This window comes from Narcine bancroftii, chromosome 2 (genome assembly GCF_036971445.1).
Source record: "Narcine bancroftii isolate sNarBan1 chromosome 2, sNarBan1.hap1, whole genome shotgun sequence".
In the NCBI taxonomy this organism is placed as follows: Eukaryota; Metazoa; Chordata; class Chondrichthyes; order Torpediniformes; family Narcinidae; genus Narcine; species Narcine bancroftii.
Window position 1 is genome coordinate 78,593,294 of NC_091470.1, and position 21,557 is coordinate 78,614,850.

General features: G+C 45.7%; 1 protein-coding gene and 1 long non-coding RNA gene across 2 annotated transcripts in view; one reads left to right on the forward strand and one right to left on the reverse strand.

Moving 5' to 3' along the window:
* Positions 1 to 225: 225 nt before the first annotated feature.
* LOC138753784 (uncharacterized) lies at positions 226 to 9,092 on the forward strand. Its single transcript, XR_011351430.1, has 3 exons — positions 226 to 411; positions 3,205 to 3,256; positions 8,827 to 9,092. It is a non-coding gene; the product is annotated as an uncharacterized lncRNA (long non-coding RNA).
* Positions 9,093 to 15,500: 6,408 nt separating this feature from the next.
* The window catches only part of rad51b (RAD51 paralog B), a 644,462-nt gene continuing 638,405 nt past the window's right edge, over positions 15,501 to 21,557 (reverse strand). The window contains exon 12 of the mRNA XM_069917186.1: positions 15,501 to 16,309. The gene's annotated coding sequence lies outside the window, so the exon portion shown is untranslated. The remainder of the gene's footprint in view (positions 16,310 to 21,557) is intronic.

Below are 21,557 nucleotides of genomic sequence, written 5' to 3' on the forward strand. Positions count from 1 at the left end.
TAATGCAAGGTGAAATCTCGCTGGATGCCATGTGTATTACTGGATGATAAACCCAACTAACAAGGTGCTATTGTTAAATGAACCACACCACCAAACAAGAAAGTTCAATGAGGTAACTGGGAGCTATTACCATGGCAACACTAAATTATGTAGGGACACCTAATCGGTGTTCATATCATAATGAGAATATTGCCATGGCAACTCTCTATCATGCACATGGTGAGAAGATCTTCTAAGAAAAATTGATTTTTCATGCACATTTTACAAAGAGTGGTATAATTTTTACAGGTCACATGATGTCATAGTTTTTTTTTATTGCCATACTTTCCATTCCCAGTCATGGCACCATCCAACCGCCTTGACAGAGCATAGAGTTCTCTCAAAGTCCCACGAGAGCTCAGGAGGCATAAGGTGAGAGTTTCTAAGGTGGGGGACTTGCATCCACGAGCCATTGCCCTTCACCCACAAACAGGCATTTGCCTAGCTTTTTCAGGAAGCAACGGTAGATGTTATAAAGTCTGGGATTTGGCAAGATTTTTTTTAATTTAAATTTAGACACACAGCGTGGTAACAGGCCCACAAGCCCGTGCCACCCAATTTACCCCCATTTAACATACACCCCCAGTATATTTGAGAATGGTGGGAGGAAACCGAAGCCCCCAGAGAAAAACCACACAGACACAGGGAGAACTCCTTACAGACAGCACGGGATTTTAACCCCTGTCCAGTCCCGATCACTGGCGCTGTAAAGGCAATGAAGGTGGGAGGAAATGAGGCAGGATGGAGGCAGGGAATGTAGCAGGTGCTGAGTGAATTGTGAGCAAGGATCAGAAATGGCGAGGATGGAAATTTGAGTCAAGTGGAATTTGTGAAAATCGGAAGACGGATACTGATCCTTTAGAAGTGAGACAAAAGAGCAGTGAGGTCATAGACCATATATAAATTACAGAAGAGAAAGTCCCTGCTGTCTTGAGGTAAAAAGGGTGGATAAACTCCCAAGCCCTGACAAGATATTCAGTTGAAACTTGAGGGGGCCAAATGCAGAATTGCTGTAGCCCTGACAGAGGTATTCAAAAAATCCTTAGCCACGGATAAGGTGCCAGATAATTGAAGGATAGCTAATGTTTTTCTGCTTTTTAAGAAACACTCGAACAATAATGAGTATTTATAGGCCAGTGAACCTGGCATCACTAGTGGGTAAGTTATTGAAAGATATCCTAAGAGACTGGATATATGTACTTGGATAGGCTGGGACTGATTCAGAATAATCAACATGGCTTTGTGCGTGGAAGGTCATGTCTAATTAACTTTACAGAGTTTTTGAGGAGGTTATCAGGAAAGTCGATGAAGAAAAGTCAGTTGATGTTGTCTACATGACTTTAGTGAGGCCATTTACAAGGTCCCGCTTGGGAGGTTGGCCATGAAGGTTCAGTCGCTTGGTATTCTGAAAGAGGTTGTAAACTGGATTCAATGTTGGCTTTGCAGGAGAAGACAGAGACTGGTGGTAGATGATGCCTCTCTGATTGGAGGCCTGTGACTAGTGGTATGTCTCAGGGATCGGCGCTGGGTTGTTCTTTGTCATCTATAGCAAGGATCTGGATAATACTGTGGTAAACTGGATCAGCAAATTTGCAGATGACACAAGATTGGAGGTGTTGTGGACAGTGAAGAAGGTTTTCAAAGCTTGCAGAAGGAACTGCACCAGCTGGAAAAATGGGCTGTAAAATTGCAGATGGAATTTAATGCAGTGTGAGGTAATGAACTTTGGGAGGACAAAGTGTAGAACAGAAGAATCGGGGAAGACATATACTTAATTTCTTAAAAATGGATTTACAGGTGAATAGGATTGTGAAGAGAACTTTCGGCAAACTGGCCTTCATAAATCAAACTAGTGGTTCAGGAGTTGGGATGTTATGTTAAAGCTGTACAAGATATCACAGTTGGCATAGCGGTTAGCGCAATGCATTCACAGCGCTAGCAATTGGGACCGGACCTGGGTTTGAATCCCACAGTCTGTAAGTAGTTTGTATGTTCTCCCCATGTCTGCATGGGTTGTTCCCAGGGGCTCTGGTTTCCTCCCACCATTCGAAACATGGGTGCAGGCTAATTTGGTGTAAATTGAGCAGCTGGGACCGGTGGACAGAAATGGTCAGTTACCATGCTGTATGTCTAAATTTAATTTTAAGACATTAGTGAGGCCAAATTTGGAGCACTATGTGCAGTTTTGGTCACTTACTGACAAAAAAGATATCAATAAGATTGAAAGTGCAGGTAACATTTACAAGGATGTTACTGAGTTATAGGGATAGGTTGAATAGGTTAGGGCTTTATTCCCTGGAGTGTTGAAGGATGATAGAAATGTAGCGAAATGTAATGGGTATAGATAAATGCAAGTAGGCTTTTATCACCATGGTTACATGAGACAAGAATGAGAGAACATGGGTTAAGGGTGAAAGGTGAAAATTTTAAGGGGTGCATGAGGGGTAATGTCTTCATTCAGGATGGTGAGAGTGTGGATCGAGCTGCCAGTGCAGGTGGTGGATGTTGGTTTGATTTCAACATTGAAAAGAAATTTAGGTAGGAACATGGATGGGAGGGGTATGGAGTTATGGTCCAGGTGCAGGTCGATGCGACTAGGTGAAAAGATAATTTGGCACGGGCTAGATGGGTTGAATGGCCTGTTTCAGTGTTGTAGTGTTCTATGGTTCTTCATTAACCATTCTGTTTCTCCCACTAATGCATCTCAACCCAGAATTTAGCTCTGTATACATTGATGCCTTTGAGCTCATGGCATCAAATATACTAAACAGCATCTTTATTGCCCATATTAAGTTTGAGCCCTTTTTAAAAAATTTGTTTAGGTTTCCTTTTTTTTAAACTGGATAATATAACAGAAGATGGCTTTGTTCAACTGTGAATAATACAGAATGAGAAGGAAAGACAATTGTGTGCCTTTTCCGTTATTTTTAAAAAAGAAGAAATATATAATTCATTTGAAAAGAACTATTCTTCCTTTGTCTTTCTTTTGGGTTGGGAGGGTTTCTTTTTGTTACTACATTATTACCAATGTGTGCCATCCTATATTTTTTAATGTATTGCACATTGTATAATTGTGTCATTCAATTGCTTAGATATTAAAATATTAAATATTTTAAAAAGAAAGAAAGTTTTAGCCGAATATTTGGTATTTAAATGTATCCGTAGTTATGAAGACAACTGTGAAGGAATAATTACAGAAGAGGATGTGACTGAATATGTAAGTGGAGTTAATCTGAAGAAGTGATCCTCTGACGTTATCACAGCCTGATGTGGTTTATTCAGAAATGTTGGCTGCAGCTTATAGTACAGCAGCCACGGAAAGAGAAGAAAGATAGTCAGGAATTGGTCATTCAGAACTAAAATGAGAAGAGATTTATTCAACCGTAGATGATGAATCTTTGCTATGAAGCTCAATCACCGTGTCTAGTCATAGCAGAGACCAATATACTTCTGGATAATAAGGAACTGTGATATGGGGTTAGTGAGGGAAAGTCACACTGAGGTAGAAGATCTAACTGAATAGCAGAGAAGATATGATGGGCCAAAAGGTCTTCTCCAGCTTCTTTCTTAGTGCTCTATAATCTTGACACAACAAAGAGTGACGGCTGTCACAAGAAGTAATTTCCCCCTTGACAGAAGAATTGTATGTGCGATGTCACTGGAGTCAGGATGGAGTGAAAACTCTCCACAATGCACTCCAGTGTACTCCTTGGTATCGCAACATTGCTTCAAGTTTCTCACTCAAACTGCTTCCTCTTGTCAAAGTCCAGGAGATGGCTTGCAATGGAGCTGACAATAGAAGGACCTCATATTTCTGCAGTGCCGTTACTCACACCAAATCATTGTGTGGGGGTACAGTGTGCAAACTGTCCACAGAAAGGTGTTACAAACAGCAGTAAGGTATTGCCCAGATAACATAATGCAGAACAGAGGGTATCTCTGGTCTCTGGTCATAGGTTCCTGGTATCCGGCACCTATGGTGATTGGTAAATGGCAGATAAGTGTATTTTCTGGTTGTTTGAGATTGCATGTTGATTTCTGATCTAATGGCGAGGTGCGCTAATTCTAAACTTTCATTTTTTTGTCTTTATATTCTGCAAAAAATTTTTGCCAATTGCTTGAGTTCTAAATAACTGGGGTTTTACTGTATTCACTAATTTTAGTTGTGGGTTAGATAGTAGGAACAAGAAGCTACCTCTCCTCACCTTCTCAGTATTATCACAGGTTCTCCTGAGAGAATGGATAAGACCTTGTTGTCACGAAGCCTCAGCTGAAAGGAGAGCACAACAGGGCAGCTACTCGCGCTGCTCTTCCCAATGGCAATGCGAGACCCAGGCTCAATCTTGACCTCTGGTGCTGTCTACGTGGAGTTTGCACGTTCTCCCGAGGACTGCAGGGGTTTCACCAGGTGCTTCAGATTCCTCCCACATCCTGAAGACGCACAGGTTGATGGGTTAGCTGACTGCTGACAATTACCCTGTGTGTGTGGGGGAGTGGTAGGATCTACAGGGAGAATTGATGGGAATGTTTAAAATAAATTTAAAACAAAAAATTTGATGGTCAACATGGATGTGTTGGGTTAGAGGGTCTTTTTCCATGCTGAATGACTCTGAACCATCGGCACAGCATGGGCTTTGAGGCTTGAGTGTGTGAGGCCAGGGCATTCTCATCTATTGCCCAGACCTGCAGTTCACTGCAACATAGAACACTGCAGAAGAGAAACAGGCCCTTCATCCCATCTAGTCCATGCCAAACTGTTATTCTGCCTAGTCCCAATGTCCTGCACCCATACACCTTCCATCTATGTTCTTATCCACATTTTTCTTGTGCAGAAATCAAACCCACATCCACCATCTCTGTTGGCAGCTCGTTCCACACTCTCACCACTCTCTGCATGAAGTTCCCTTTAAACTTTTCACCTTTCATCCTTAACGCGTATCCTCTTGCTCTTGTCCCATCTATACCCCTCATAATTTTGTATACCTCCATCAAATTTCCCCTCATTCTCTGAAGCTCCAGAGAATAAAGTCCAAACCTATTCAACCTTTCCTTAGAACTCAGCTCCTCAAGTCCCGGCAACATCCTCGATATTGGCCTGCATCCACCTCAGCTGGCGTTACATTTTATTGCTCTTTTGGATGGTAATTTAATTTATACTTATTGTCCATTAGTGTATTTTAGCAGCAGGAAGCAAGAATTTCAGATCTTCTGTCCATCGTACTTATGTATATGACAATAAACTCTCATCATCATCCAAGTCTCGCCAGGCCCAAGGGCAGCCCCTGACACAGCTGCACCCAGTAAGGAAGTTAGTGAACGAACTTATAAGTTTGGACAGGGTCGGTTGGGGGATTAGGGTCTGGCCAGCAAAATGGTCTGAAGCTAACCATAGCTCCCCAGTTGGGGCCAAGAACACAACATGTATTGGGAACGCAGGCAACTTGGTGTCACAGTGCCGCCAAAGGAGAGAGTGGGACACTGCAACAGAGAGCAGGCTTTAAGTAGCTGACAATGGGAATAATTACTCTTCTTTCCCTTGAGTCTGTCCAGAAGCAGTCACTCTCCTTTCATTCTAGAGTCATAGGAGTTTCCTCCAAAGTTCAGGACAGAGCAGATCACAGCGTTGAGTGAGGGACTGGCAAGGAGTGAGAGAGACTCATATGTCCCTACCTAGCCTTGGAAATTGCAGCAACTAACAGCCCAGACAAAATAAAAGAGGAAACCACAAACAAAAGTCTAGGTACTTTTTAACATTCTGTAAATATCAGTGTGATGTAGACTGTTGCTAAAATTAGAGTCTGCTTCTCTTTCTGGCAGCCTACAGCTGAACTTGATTTGTGCGAACTCTGTGATACGCTGTCACCTTCAAACATCCGTGAACTCATTAATGTTCAGCTTCTTTTTTTTAGAAAAATAATTTTTCTAGCCCTGCACTCAGTGCCCTTCCTTCTTGTCACAAAGGCTGACATCCATCTCCCTTCCCCAAGCCCGCTAAAAAAAACACCTTTTCTGAGTGGTACCACAAAAAATGTAGCTATTCATCTCTGTAGAGGGGGGGAGGAGGAGGAGAGGAGGGGGAGAGGAGGGAGGGGAAGAGGGGGGGAGGAGGGGGGGAGGGGAGGGGAGGAGGGGGGGAGGAGGTGGGGGGAGGAGGTGGGGGAAGGAGGGGCATTGCCACCCATCCAGATGTCTGCCGTTGAAGGGTGCATGCTGGGTCAGTTGGAGGCCAATAGATGGAAGAGTCCTTCATCCTTGTAAACCATCTGTCAGGCCATCCTTTCTCAGGAGAGACTCTGAGTTCAGTCAAGATGGTGATACTAGCATAACAGCACAGTTTAGGCCCTTCAGTCCATGATATTGTGCTGAACTATAATTCAAGATATATGGGGAGGGATGAGTGCACAAGGGAATCGTGGAGGGAGCGGTCCCTCCAGAAGGCCGAGAGGGAAGGAGAGGGAAAAATGTGTCTGGTGGTGGGATCCTGTAGTAAGTGTCAGAAATTCTGGCAGATGATGTGTTGGATACAGTGGCTGGTGGGGTGGTAGATGAGGATAATTGGGATACTACGTTTATTGGTCTGGAGGCAGAGGGGGCAGGGCAGATGAGTGGGGTGGAGAGGAAGTCACGTTTGTGACGAAGACAAACATTCAGAGACTCTGGAATGGAAGACTTCATCTTGGGAAGAGGTGCAGCGTAGACAGAGAAATTGAGAGATGGGGATGGATTGGGGTGTAGTGAGGAAGTGTAGTCCAGGTAGTTAGAGGGTTTGTAGTATATGTCAATAGAAAGCTTGTCACCTGACCATATTCAGGGTGGGGAATCTCTCTGTAACTGGATAGGGTCCTTGTTTATTCAGGGTGGAATTCTCACTGTAATTGGACAGGGCCCCTGTTTATTCAGGGTGGGATTCTCACTGTAATTGGAAAGGGCCCCTGTTTATTCAGGGTGGGATTCTCACTGTAATTGGACAGGGCCCCTGTTTATTCAGGGTGGGATTCTCACTGTAACTGGACAGTGCCCCTGTTTATTCAGGGTGGGATTCTCACTTTAATTGGACAGGGCCCCTGTTTATTCAGGGTGGGATTCTCACTTTAACTGGACTGGACCCTGCTTATTCAGGGTGGGATTCTCACTGTAATTGGACAGGGCCCCTGTTTACTCAGGGTGGGATTCTCACTGTAATTGGACAGGGCCCCTGTTTATTCAGGGTGGGATTCTCACTGTAATTGGACAAGGCCCCTGTTTATTCAGGGTGGGATTCTCATTGTAACTGGACAGGGTCCCTGTTTATTCAGGGTGGGATTCTCACTGTAATTGGACAGGGCCCCTGGTTATTCAGGGTGGGATTCTCACTGTAACTGGACAGGGCCCCTGTTTATTCAGTGTGGGATTCTCACTGTAATTGGACAGGGCCCCTGTTTATTCAGGGTGGGATTCTCACTGTAATTGGACAAGGCCCCTGTTTATTCAGGGTGGGATTCTCATTGTAACTGGACAGGGTCCCTGTTTATTCAGGGTGGGATTCTCACTGTAATTGGACAGGGCCCCTGGTTATTCAGGGTGGGATTCTCACTGTAACTGGACAGGGTCCCTGTTTATTCAGGGTGGGATTCTCACTGTAATTGGACAAGGCCCCTGTTTATTCAGGGTGGGATTCTCATTGTAACTGGACAGGGTCCCTGTTTATTCAGGGTGGGATTCTCACTGTAATTGGACAGGGCCCCTGGTTATTCAGGGTGGGATTCTCACTGTAACTGGACAGAGCCCCTGTTTATTCAGTGTGGGATTCTCACTGTAACTGGACAGGGTCCCTGTTTATTCAGGGTGGGATTCTCACTGTAACTGGACAGGGCCCCTGTTTATTCAGGGTGGGATTCTCACTGTAATTGGACAGGGCCCCTGTTTATTCAGGGTGGGATTCTCACTGTAATTGGACAGGGCCCCTGTTTATTCAGGGTGGGATTCTCACTGTAACTGGACAGTGCCCCTGTTTATTCAGGGTGGGATTCTCACTTTAATTGGACAGGGCCCCTGTTTATTCAGGGTGGGATTCTCACTGTAACTGGACAGTGCCCCTGTTTATTCAGGGTGGGATTCTCACTGTAATTGGACAGGGCCCCCGTTCATTCAGGGTGGGATTCTCACTTTAACTGGACTGGACCCTGCTTATTCAGGGTGGGATTCTCACTGTAATTGGACAGGGCCCCTGTTTATTCAGGGTGGGATTCTCACTGTAATTGGACAGGGCCCCTGTTTATTCAGGGTGGGATTCTCATTGTAACTGGACAGGGTCCCTGTTTATTCAGGGTGGGATTCTCACTGTAATTGGACAGGGCCCCTGGTTATTCAGGGTGGGATTCTCACTGTAACTGGACAGGGCCCCTGTTTATTCAGGGTGGGATTCTCATTGTAACTGGACAGGGTCCCTGTTTATTCAGGGTGGGATTCTCACTGTAATTGGACAGGGCCCCTGGTTATTCAGGGTGGGATTCTCACTGTAACTGGACAGGGCCCCTGTTTATTCAGGGTGGGATTCTCACTGTAATTGGACAGGGCCCCTGTTTATTCAGGGTGGGATTCTCATTGTAACTGGACAGGGTCCCTGTTTATTCAGGGTGGGATTCTCACTGTAATTGGACAGGGCCCCTGGTTATTCAGGGTGGGATTCTCACTGTAACTGGACAGGGCCCCTGTTTATTCAGGGTGGGATTCTCACTGTAATTGGACTATTTATTCACAGTGAGGATTTTCGGAGCAACGAAACTGATTGAATTTATTATCTCGCAGGATTTATTCTGTCGGTCTGTTCCCCGGCATGGCCTTGGTAAGCCCGAATGCTGAAGCTGGAGTGTGTGGCAGAGGGAAAGGGCGGAGGAATCCACAATTAAACCCACTGATCTCAGAAACGCCCGCAGCTCCCGAGAGCCATCGATATCATTCTAACTGACTTCGAATCAGCCTGAAAGCCTGCCCCGAGACATTGCGATTTTCTACCCTCCACCCCTGTGGAAGCCACTTACCTGTGTTTAAATGTAATTTAATGTGGTTACAAATGTGCGTTCAGTGCCGGGTCTGAGTCCTGAATCTCCTCCCCAGCAGCGGTGGGGAACAGCGGCAAAGGGCAATAGGGATGGGCCAGAACAAGTCAATGAAAACTGTTCTCAAGCCAACAGGGCTGGGATGGAATAAGGTCGGTCAAACTCCCGTCACCCGGAATAAGCCCCGGGTGATCCCCCAACCTGTCCGCGGGACACAAGTGTGGCGGCTCCCCCTCCCCTCCCTCAGCCCAAACTTTGCGATGGGTGTCACCGAGGTGGGTTGTGGCTGCCTCTGCCGGACAGCGCTCGGGCTTGCTGCGGCTGCATGGTGGGGGGAGGGGAGGGGAGGGGAGGGGGAGGGGAGGGGGAGGGGAGGGGAGGGGAGGGGGAGGGGAGGGGGAGGGGGGAGGAGGTGGGGGAGGGGGGAGGAGGTGGGGGGGAGGGGAGGGGGGAGGTGGGAGGTGGGGGGAGGGGAGGGGGGAGGTGGGGGAGGGGAGGGGAGGGGAGGGGAGGGGGGAGGGGGAGGGGGGAGGAGGTGGGGGGGAGGGGAGGGGGGAGGTGGGGGGAGGGGGAGGTGGGGGTGTCATGGTGGTCAGGATGCATAAACTGGTCCGGGGTTCCTCCACCTTCAGGAGAATATGAAGAGAAGGCACGAATAAAAATACTGGATGAGGGAGAGAATTAGGAAATCAATGGGCTGTGCTTATGGAGAAAGGGGTTCTAATTATAACTGGTGACTTCTGGCATGCCACACTCTGTGTACAGTCTTTTAGAAAACCTTGTCATGGGGTGTCTGCTGGGTTCTCAGCTCCAGGCGACGACCATTCTTTTTCTCCTACTGATGGTGCTACTGGACCCGCTGAGTTCCTCTGGCAGATTGTCTTTGGCCGGGTGCAGTGATCCGCATTAACTCACTGCACCACCCATTTCCCCGCGGACGGGCGGAAGAGAGCTCAGCCCCAGCTGCCTGCCCGGATCGAAGTCCAAATCTCAGAGCTGAATGTCTTTCGCTTCACCTGACTTCTCTGCAGGTGTTCTGTTGACACCGCTTGGCAGAGGCCAACTTTCCCGAAAGGTATAAACGGTGGCGAGATCCCTGGGGGAAAAGAAAGAAGGCGTGGAGCAACCTATCCCCTGGATCCTGCCCCTCTCCCCTTTGACTACAGATCCCTTTCATGCTCACATGAATGTATGCTTATCCTTCCTCCCTCCTTCACCCAAAACCTCTTACCCAAAATAGGCAACTGCTCATTCATACTGGGGTCAACAAAAGGGAATCCCAGTGACTCCTTCACATTCCACCCCTACACCCTGAATGCCCCCCCCCTCCCATGCTGATTCGCTGAGATCCAGTTAAACCAGGCACAGGCCAAGAATGGAGCACAGGACTTTTCTGCTGAATTGTACACCAAGAGGCACATCTATCCACGTCTGGCCACCGTAACTGCACTTACTGAGAAGACTGAGACGGGCAAGGCTACCAACCACCATTATGTCAACCTTCTGTAGGAGCTCTTTTGAGAGCGTCCTGGCCAGTTGCATCACAGTGTGGTACGGTTGCTACAGAAAAATGGATCGGAGGTCAATCCACAGGACCATAAGAGTGGCAGAGGGGATCACTGGGGTCTGCCTCCCTCCCCCCATCGATGTGAACTACCAGGATCTTGTGTCTGAAGAGGGTTCACAAAATCATTGAGAACCTCTATTGACCTCGCACGCTGCATCTTCCAGGTACTCCTGTCATGAAAGAGAAACAGAAGTATAAGAGCCAGAACCACCAGGCTGAGAAACAGCTTCTTTCCTTGAGCAATGAGACTGCTGATCGACTGATGAACTGCTCATACAAACTTGCTGATGCTCCATTATTTATTTAACAATATTTATTTATTTTTGTATATGAATATATTTTCTTGCATGTGTATCATTTGTCTGTATGTGTGTTATGTTTATGCAAGTTTTTGTATTCAGGACCATAGAATGCTGTTGCGTCGGGTTGTATGTATACAATTGAATGATAATGAACTTTAAAACATAAGAAGGGGAGAACATGGGAGATGAGGTAGAAACAGGAAATGCTGGGGTACTCTAACAGGTCAGGTAGCCTCTGTGGAGAGAGAAGCCGTTCATTTTTCAGGTCATTGGCACCTAAACCAGGTCTGGGGAAGTGAGAGGAAACAAGGAGGAGCTGGAGAGACTCAGCAGGTCAAACAGCATCCAAGATGAGAAATAAATAATCAACACCTATCGGGATCCATTATTGAGACCATAACTAGGCTTGAAAAAGGATCCTGTCCAGAAGCATTGACTGACCATTTGTCTCCATGGATGTTGACTGATTGGCTGAGATCTCTGCACCTCCACCCCCATCCTAGGCTCTCTTTGCTTGCTCAAAATTACGGCATCTGCGGTTCAGTGTTTCTCAAGTGAGAAAGCAAGTGTGCTTTTGTTGCAGAGAGAAGCATGTCTGAAGGACAGAGGGAATGTCTGTGACAGGGTGGAGAACTTTCCTGTAGTTTTCATGGGGGACCTTGGTTCTGCTCCATTTTTAAGACTGTGGAGGCTCCATACTTGGAGAAGCATTGTACGAGGGCCAGGAGGAGGCCAACGGAACTACCTCAGGCTGGCTCCCTGAACAACTTGGATAAGTTGAAGTACCAGTTTCCATGCTTTATGTATCAAGCACCATCTTCAGTTTACACAGGATGTTGCTATGCCAGTAGTGGGCATATTCAGATTATCACTCCCACCGCAATCAGCACTCCAACTATGCCTGTAACTCCCCTGCCCTAGGTGCTGACCATTTTCTGCTGTGCTGCTCTTGTCATTGCTCCACACTACAATCAGTCCCCAGGCAGTGGAAAGAAAAAAAACCATGGTGTCCGTGAGCTGGAGGAACAATCATGTCATGGTAACTACAGAAGGAAGTGAGAGGTGAGGGCTTGAACATGAGATGAGAAGGAATAAGTGGAGGTGAGAGGGTGGATCAGTCACTGTGTACCAGATATATGCTCACAGTTAGCATTGAATGTGTTAGTCTCCTTTGATGTGGACCCCAGCAGAAAATTCACACCTCCTACCTGCACTGGGGTTCTTGGCTTAACTGCATCACAGGGTTGCATTTGGTGATTCCTCAAGAACTACCCAAAACACCAGCCATCCCAGGGCAACCACAAGTCTCTGTTTCAACAGCATCTGCTGCTGTGCAGAGCCCAAAGACATTGGAGCAGAATTAGGCTTACCCCACCATTCAAATCATGCATTTTTTTTCCTCTCAATCCCAATTTGCAACCTTCTCCCATAACTTTTGACACATTTACTAATCAAGAACCTACCAGCCTCTGCTTTAAATATACCCAATCACTTGGCCTCTCTCGAAAGACTCTCATCACACTATCAACAGTTCGCCTTCATCAGCAACTGGTTATCACGTCAATCATAGTCCCATTGGAGCTATTCTCTTTGTCCCATCCTTCCTTCACACTTCCTGTAACATCAAGCAAATCTCTTTCACCTCCCAGTTTCCAACAGCGTGTGTCCTGAAACAGTAACTCCATTTTCCTGCTCACAGATTGTGGAATTCTGGAATCTTTTGCTTTTTATTTGAGGTTTTTAGCATTTTCCTGACAGAGTGAAGAGGTCAGAGCAGTGTGTTGGGAATGCCTCCAGGATGGTAAAATTCCCTGTGAACCATACCTTCCTGCTGCTTCCAATACTGGAAGAGTCAAAGGGCAGGGACCACAGGCTCAGAATAAAAGGTCTCGCCTTTAGAACAGAGATGAGAAGGTTCTTCAGCCAGAAGGTGGTGAATCTGTGGACCAAGTTATACAAAATATGACCAAGCTATGCTAAGGAGCCTTGAATAAAGAGCAAATACCAGGGCCCATGGAGGAAGGAGGTGTAATTTTAACAATGCAGCATTGTAAAAAGCCTTTTCAGACAGTCCATGAAACCCGTGTCATGCAATTAATTTGCGAAGACTGTATGTTTTAGGGGGGTGGGAGGAAATCGTACTCAGAGAGAACCCACGCAGTTGAGGGGTCAAATGGACAAGGCCAGATTGGAAGCTGGATCTCTGGCGCTGTAATATATTGGTGGTCGCTGTTTACAAGAGAGAGAGAGAGTTTCAGAGCCACAAGGCCCAGATATGACTGACTAAATTTTTGACTATTTTAACATCTCTTAAGTATTCAGAAACCTCAACATGATTATCCAACTGCACGAAAACCAACAAGGTCGGGTCAGATACAGCAATGAGCTCTCTGAACCCTTCTCCATTAACAATGGCGTGAAGCAAGGCTGTGTTCTCGCACCAACCCTCTTTTCAATCTTCTTCAGCATGATGCTGAACCAAGCCATGAAAGACCCCAACAATGAAGACGCTGTTTACATCCGGTACCGCACGGATGGCAGTCTCTTCAATCTGAGGCGCCTGCAAGCTCACACCAAGACACAAGAGAAACTTGTCCGTGAACTACTCTTTGCAGATGATGCCGCTTTAGTTGCCCATTCAGAGCCAGCTCTTCAGCGCTTGACGTCCTGCTTTGCGGAAACTGCCAAAATGTTTGGCCTGGAAGTCAGCCTGAAGAAAACTGAGGTCCTCCATCAGCCAGCTCCCCACCATGACTACCAGCCCCCCCACATCTCCATCGGGCACACAAAACTCAAAACGGTCAACCAGTTTACCTATCTCGGCTGCACCATTTCATCAGATGCAAGGATCGACAATGAGATTGACAACAGACTCGCCAAGGCAAATAGCGCCTTTGGAAGACTACACAAAAGAGTCTGGAAAAACAACCAACTGAAAAACCTCACAAAGATAAGCGTATACAGAGCCGTTGTCATACCCACACTCCTGTTCGGCTCCGAATCATGGGTCCTCTACCGGCACCACCTACGGCTCCTAGAACGCTTCCACCAGCGTTGTCTCCGCTCCATCCTCAACATCCATTGGAGCGCTCACACCCCTAACGTCGAGGTACTCGAGATGGCAGAGGTCGACAGCATCGAGTCCACGCTGCTGAAGATCCAGCTGCGCTGGATGGGTCACGTCTCCAGAATGGAGGACCATCGCCTTCCCAAGATCGTATTATATGGCGAGCTCTCCACTGGCCACCGTGACAGAGGTGCACCAAAGAAAAGGTACAAGGACTGCCTAAAGAAATCTCTTGGTGCCTGCCACATTGACCACCGCCAGTGGGCTGATAACGCCTCAAACCGTGCATCTTGGCGCCTCACAGTTTGGCGGGCAGCAGCCTCCTTTGAAGAAGACCGCAGAGCCCACCTCACTGACAAAAGGCAAAGGAGGAAAAACCCAACACCCAACCCCAACCAACCAATTTTCCCTTGCAACCGCTGCAATCGTGTCTGCCTGTCCCGCATCGGACTGGTCAGCCACAAACGAGCCTGCAGCTGACGTGGACTTTTTACCCCCTCCATAAATCTTCGTCCGCGAAGCCAAGCCAAAGAAGAAGTATTCAGAAACCAATAAGCAGATAGATTGCCTAGTCACCAGAATCTGTGTGGAAATGAGCCACATGAATCAGGATGCATCCAGGTTGCCATCTGATTCTAGTGCAGCCAGAGTCAACCGGCACAGGATTGGGACAAGAGGTGGTGGGAGTGGTATCAGCAGGCTTCCTGTTCTTTGCTAAAATTCACATTGAATCCTGGCTATCCTGAGCATCAGGTAACATTGAGAAGCCCTCTGGCCTTTTGAACATAAACATGAAGTTGACAAGATGCAACAACAGTGACTCCAACCCAGCAAATGCAAATAGCTTTTCCAGGGACCTCCTTCTTGAGAATATTGACATCCATGCAAGCCATCAACTAACTTGGAAAGTTACTGATTGGGTGATCTCAATGGACATGAGCCAATCATCCATCCCTACACCTGGAATAAACAGAATCTGAATGCCATACGCATATTCATCACATCAGGATAACATCCTCTTCAAGTTGAGTCCAAGTCCTTGTGTTGAAAACATGCCAGGCAGCCAGATTGTGCAAGATCCCACAAACACAAGCAGATAACCTGTGATCCTGATTGAAGGACTCCAGGGACAAGCTACACTTTGCCCTACCCCACGCATCCACTCCCACGCTCCCCACTTTTTACAAATTCCCACCCCTGCTTTTTAAAAATATTTTTATTGAGTTTAATAGAGAACATATACACATAATCATCTAATAAATGACATAAACCATATCATGTGTATAAAATAGATAAAATACATCGAAGGCAGATGGAAAACATATCCATAATTCTTTGCCTAACTTAATCTTATCTAAAACATTGAGTCTAGGATTGAATTGAATTAACAATTTGCACATTCTTATAGCATATCTAAAGGTAATATTGAAAACTTGAGATAAAAATAACTTTCTTTTAAAGTAAGTTATAAATAAAATTCCCTTTTAAAAAAGGGAATTTATACTTCTCAGAGAAAAATTCTTCACCTTGTTTAATATGATCTATGTTTACAATTGTCGGTTAAACACATCTTCATCTAATTTCCTAAAAAGGAAAAAAAATTATAAACAAACCCCTCTCTCTAAACAAGGTTAACTGATATAAATAATAAACATATGAATCGAATAATGACTTCCAGAAACTGGACAGTGCATCTCCAGAGCATTCAAAAATCTTTAAATTGTGATAGTAATCCATGAATGGACCCAACATCTTCTGAAAATTAAACTTTACATTTTTAATATTATATCTGATTTTTTTTTCTCAACTTAGGAAGGACATGACCTCCTGTAACCATTGAGTATGAGTAGGTGAGGTGCTGTCTTTCCATTTCATCAAATTGACATCTCACTATCGAGGAGGTAAAAGCTAAAATTTCTTCAGAGTTGAAGTCGGAAATACATCCTTGAGAAAAACCAAATAAAGCAATTAACAGGGTTAGGGTTAGGGTTTGATCTTAAAAATCACTGTTAGAGTTTGAAAAATGTTTATCCAAAATTTTTCCAGACTAGGGCAAGCCTCAAAGATTTTGCACTTGTCACATAATGGATCAATATCAGAATAAAATCGAGACAATTTAACTTTAGATATTGGTACTCTGTGCACCACTTTGAACTACAACAAACAATGCCAGGCACAGAAGTAATGTCCAATCCTCATCTGAAAGTGATAAATTCAGATCAAGTCCCCATTCATTCTTGATCTTAACTCCCAATCACTCTTCATTCCAGCAGTCGCATGGGATCTGTTACATTCACTGGAAAAGGGAGACAAGATTTTAGTTTTTCTTAAATAAAAGCCGGCACTTCCAACAAAGCTGCCATCTCCAAATTTTGTACCTGCTTTTGGGAATAAAAAAATGTTCAAAATTTGAAATATAAATTGAAAATGGTGGAAACTCTCAGCAAGTCTGGCAGCGCCTGAACATAGAATATTACACCCACAATGTGGTGCGGACCCATATAAACCTACTCAACAATCTAAACCTTCCCTACCTCACACCCATAACTCTCTATTTTTCTTGCATTTATGTGCCTGCCTAACAGCCTTTTAAATGTTACTATTGTACCAGCCTCCAACACCACCAGTGACAATGCATTCCAGGCACCCACTACTTTCTGTGTAAAAAAAACTTTCCTCCCCTCACCTAATGCAGATGTTCTCTGGTATTTGCTATTGATGCCCTGGGAAAAAGGTGTCAGCTGTCCGCTTTATCTATGCCTCTCATAATCTTGTAGAACTCTAGTAAGTCACCCCCATAAGAAAAGCCCTAGCTCTATTAATCTTGCATCATAAGACACTTTTGCCACTCACCCTCATCCCAACCATCCACACTCCAGAGCCCCTGATACCCCGGTCCTAACCTCTCCTGTACTGGCATCCATGTTGACTCCCTCACCAGTTCACACACCAACCTTGGCCTCTGCAAGGCTGACAGCTTAGATACCTCCACTGCTTCATCCCCCCCCTCCCCATCTCCACTCCTTACCCTTTTCTGTCCCCTCACACCTCTCCCTACTCACCCCTCCATTTACTCCTTTGAGCTCCCCCTTTCTTCCCACCCCCTAACCCACAGACCCTCTCATTTCCCTTCCAAATCTCTTCTGACCCCCTGCCCTTCACCTCCCCTCTCTGACTTCTTCTACCCACCACTTAAACCCTCTCATCTCCCCAATCCTCCACCTCCCCCAACCCTCCAGTTCCACCTGATTCCACACCCTACTCCCCTCAATACTCTCCACTCCACATCCCCACTTTGACCCTCGCCTGGCTTTACTATGTCCTCTAACCTTCCTCTCTCAGAGTTGAAACACTTTGCCCTCAGTTGAGGCCTCACCTTCTTCCCCCTTTGCCCACAATGACTTCTGTGCACACCATGATGCCAAACTCTTCTTTCATGTCTCCATCCCTGATCCTTCAACCATGATTCTCCACCCCCTAATGAAAACCCCTGCTCCTACCTTAAGCCTTCTCCCTCCTCTTGGACACCTTGTCCTAGCCTTCTACCTGCTCTGTATATTTTTAATATTTATATTTATACTTTATATTTCCAGTTGCCACGAGATATCAACCATCTCAACTTCACAACTCCTCTCATTTATTCTAATATCACCTTCTCAGAATGTTCCGTCCTTCACTCTCTCTGCACCAATTCTAACTTCACTATCAAACACCCAGACAAGGGTGGTCCTGTGGTGGTCTGGCGCATTGACCTCTACCTTGCAGAGTCCAGATGACAAGTCTGACACCTCCACTTACTTATCCCTTTAAAAAGATCCCAGCAAAAAATATGAAGCCACCATCCCACATACCATCTCTAACCTCATTCTTTCAGTCATATCGCTCCCATGACTTCCAACTTCATTGTTCCAAACACCACACTGCCTGGTTTCCACCTCCTACCCAAGATCCACAAACCCAATTGTCCTTGAAGACCCATGGTTTCTGTGTACTCCAGCCCCACTGAACTGGTATCACACTACTGTGACTCAATTTTTCCACCCTGGTCCAGTCCCTCTCTACCTATATTGGCAATGGCTCACATGCCCTCCATCACTTCAATAACTTCCAATTCCTTGAACTCAATTGCCTCATTTTCACTATGGACATCCAATCTCTGGAAACCTCCATCTCCCATACAGAAGGTCTCAAAGCCCCTTGTTTCTTTCTCATCAACATACCCAAACTGACCTCCTCTACCACCACACTCCACCACCTGGCAACTTTAATAATTTCTCCTTTTATTCATCCAACTTCCTCCAAGTCATACCCGCATGGGTCCCAGGTATGTCTGCCTTTTGTTGGCTACATGGAGCAATGCAAGCTACAAGCTTATACAGGCAAAGCTCCTCAACTCTTCCTCCATTACATTAACAACTACATTGATGTTACTCAATGATGAACTCATCAACTTTATCATCCACTTTGCCGCTAAATTGCACACCAACCTCAAATTCACTTGGTTCATCTCTGGTGACCCTCTCCCCTTTCTCAATCTCTCTGACTCCATCTCAGGAGACAAATATTCTACAGATGTTCTCAACAAACCCACCAACTCTTACAGCTACCTCGACTACACCACACTCTGTCCCCTGTAAGGATTCTATTCCTTTCTATCAATTCCTCCATCTTCATTGCATTTGCTCCCAGGATGAGGTCTTCCATTCTAGATCATTCGAGATGTCCTCCTTCTTCAAGACCATGGCTTCCCCTCTACCACCATCAACTCAGCCGTTACCTGCATCCCTTCCATTTTCCGCACATCTACCTTGATCTCCTCTATCCTAGGCACAACAATGACAGGATTCCCCTTGTCCTCACCTGCTACTTACAATCCTCCGCAATCAACATTTATGCTCCGCAATTTCCATTACCCACACGATCCTGCCACCAGACGCATCTTTCTCTCTCCAGTTTCCGCAGGTACCACTTCCCGTGTCTCCTTCATCTACTCATCCCTTCCCACTAATTGCACCCTCAGGATCTTCCCCTACAGCTGCAGGAAATGCAAAACTTGGGCCCACACCTCCCCCCTCACCACCATTCAGGACCCCAAACAGTCCTTCCAAATGAAGCAACAATTCACTTGTGAATCTTCGGGGGTCATCTACTGCATCCGGTGCTCCCCTTGAGGTCCCCTCTACATCAGAGAGACTGGATGCAGATTGAGAGGTCGCTTCACTGAGCACTTTCGTTCTGTCCACAGCAATGACAGGGATCTCCCAGTGGCCACCCATTTCCAATCTGCAGCCCGCTCCTGCGCCATTTTCAAGGTTCAGATTTATTGTCAGAGTACATCCATGACATCTCATACAACCTTGATTCTTTTTCCTGTGAGCCAGGCTGAATTTCTACCTGCCAGAAGTGCAAACCGTACTCAAGAAAAAAAATACGTATACAAAAGAGAGAGATATAAAGATATAAACAAAGAGGTGCAAACAAACTGTAAATAAATCTTGATATCATAAATAAAGTGCACAAGAAAGAGTCCTTAAATGAGCCCCTGATTGAGTTTTATGTTTAGGATTCTGAAGTAGCAGCTGTTCCTGAACTTGATGGTATGATTTTTGTGGCACCTATACCTCTTTTCTGATGCTAGCAGTGGGAACAGAGCATGTCTTAGGTGCTGTGGATCCTTCATGGTTGCTGCTGCTCTCCGATGGCAGTGTTCCATGTAGATTTTCTCGAAGGTGGTGAAGAGTTTTGCCTCTGATGTCTGTCCATGGCCTCATGCACCTCTAAACCAAAGCCACCGGTCAATTGGAGGAGCACCACTTAATTTTCCGTCTGCACTGTCCAACTGGATGGCATTAACATTGACTTCTCCAGTTTCCATTTAGCCATTCCCTGTCTCCCTCTCTTCCCCATCCCTCTATCTTCTTTCCTCCAGCTCTCCACCCCCTTCCCTCGCCATTCAGAGAGCTATTCCCTCCCCCTATCACTTCTCAGCTCTTTTTTTCTTGTGGCCTCCCTCCCATATCCACCTCTTGGCTTTGGGCCTGCCCTCCTCCCCCACCCCTCTCCCCAGTATTTTATTCAGGCCCCTAGTCTGCTTTTTGCGCATACCTTGATGAAGGACTCAGGCCCGAAACATTGTTTATTGTATCTTTATCATTGCTACATAAAGAACACGGTGTGATTTGCTGGCTGAGACTCTCCAGCAATTTTGTGCAGACTTTAGGCGCATTCTCCAAGTAACATCCTGGTAAATTGTTGCACACTCTTCAAATCTTCCACATTGTTCATGTAACCTGGTGACCACAGTATTCCAAGTGTGGTCTAAGCAGAGTTTTACAGAGCAACATTACCTCACGAGTCTTGAACTAAATCTCTGACTAATAAAGGCCAGCATACCATAGGCTTTCTTAACTACCCTATCAATCGGCACAACCACCTTGAGAAATCTATGGATTTGGACCCAAGGTCCCTCTGTTCTTCCACACAGTTAAGAATACTGCCATTGACCATGTACTCCACCTTCAAGTTTGACTTTCCAAAATGCACCACTTCACACTCATCTGGATTGAACTCCATCTGCCACTTCTCCGCCAAACTCTGCATCCTGTCTACAGTATATCCAGTTGCAACATAGAACAACCTTTTACACTATTCACAACACCTCTAACCTATGTGTCACCTGCAAACTTATTGACCCATCTTTCCACTTCTTCATCTAGGTCAGTGGTTCTCAACCTTTTTTCTTTCAACTCACATACCACTTTAAGTATTCCCTATGCCATCGGTGCTCTGTGATTAGTAAGGGATTGCTTAAGGAGGTATGTGGGTGGAAAGAAAAAGTTTGAAAACCACTGCTTTAATTGACCCTCATTGACTCGTTATGTGTACGGTTTCATAACGCCAAAGGAAATCGGCCAATGACAATTTTCTCAAGCAAAATATTTCAGTCACAATTGGGTCTAGAGCAGTGATTCTCAACCTTCCCTCCCACTCACATACCACCTTAAGGGGACTTTGTCAAATACCTTACTAAGATCCATATACACATCTCCTGCCCTCCCTTCATTGATTTCTTTTATCACTTCTTTAAAAAAGCTCAATTCGGCTCTTGAGGCATGGCCTGCCACTCACAAAACCATGCTGACTATCCCCGAGAAGACTATGCTTCTCTAAATGCTCAGAAATTCTGTCCTTAAGAATTCTTTCTAATAGTTTGCCTTCCACTGATGCAAAAATCACGGTCTATTTTTCCCTCAATTCTCCATTTTAACTTTTTCAAACAATGGGACTATATTTGTCATTCTCCGATCCTTCAGTACCTCTCCTATGGCCAGGGAGAACACAAAGATAATTGCAAGGTCCCCAGCAATCCTTCTTGCCTTGCTTCCTGTAGTAACCTGGGGCATCTATCATCTGAATGAGGGGACTTATCTATCAGAATGTTTTTAAGAAGCATTCGTAGCTTGCTCTTTCTTGCTCAATGTGCTCCAGCATGAAAATGTTAACTGTTTCTCTCTCCACAGATGCTGCCTGACCCACTCATCTGT